The sequence below is a fragment of the Dipodomys spectabilis genome, unplaced genomic scaffold (genome assembly GCF_019054845.1).
Source record: "Dipodomys spectabilis isolate Male_0828 unplaced genomic scaffold, ASM1905484v1 ptg000228l, whole genome shotgun sequence".
In the NCBI taxonomy this organism is placed as follows: Eukaryota; Metazoa; Chordata; class Mammalia; order Rodentia; family Heteromyidae; genus Dipodomys; species Dipodomys spectabilis.
The window spans coordinates 7,363,530-7,364,503 of NW_024870905.1; positions in this window are offsets into that span (position 1 = coordinate 7,363,530).

Below are 974 nucleotides of genomic sequence, written 5' to 3' on the forward strand. Positions count from 1 at the left end.
CTCTCAGGGTTTCTGTTTACTGATGTCGAGGCTGCTAAAGGGAGGGGCAGCCTCTGGCTCTGATTACCCGATGAAGAAATCCACTCCTAGGGCTGGCGCCTGAACTGGGTGACTTTTCCCTGGGTGGATCTGAGTCTGGCAGGTCACACCATTAAGTTCTTGTGACCTGCTAAATGACCCTAGTTTTATTCCAAGGCTTGAGTTGGAGCTAGCAGCTCCTCAGAGCTTTGTTGGTATCCAAGATGGAGATCTCCGGTACTGGCGGGGGAGGAGTGGCCTTCCCTCCTCTGCTTCCTGAGAAGGAGTGAGGATGTCAGGCTTCTACTGAAGCCGTGTCTTGGTTCCTGGGTCATCTCTGGTCTGGGAACTGGAGGATAAAGATGTGTGCTCTGTGTCGGTTCTTGCTGGTGATGAGTAGAATTCGCTCACCTGCTCCGTATGGTTCTTTTGTCCTGGACTCTCTCTGTTTCAGGTATGGCATCTGTGGCCGCCACAGCCACCCCTGTCGCAGATGCTACAGCGGCAGCTGCTGGCAAGAGCTCAGATCTGTCTCCTTGCCTGGATATTCCCTCTCTGGCTTAACTCTCTGACCTGTAATGGCACACTTGGTGTGCTTCTCTGGCTTGCGACTGTTCACTGGAACTCTAAAACTGCTTTCGATGTGAGAGCTTGTTTTGACTCCAGCTTCTCCTCCGCCATCTTCCCATCTCCTTCCGTTTTTGCCACTTTCTAAGTTCTGTTTTGAATTCCTTTTTCAAGTTTTTAAGGTTTTCATCATAGAGGTCCTTCACTTCTTTGGTTAAGTTAATTCCTAGATATTTTATTTTTTGTGGGCTATTACGAATGGAATTACTTGCCTAATTTCAGCCACACTTTTCTCATTGTTGGCATATAGAAATGCCTTTGATTTTTGAGATTTAAATTTATACTCTGCTACTTTGCCAAAGTTTTGAGTAATTTGCGAGTGGATTCTG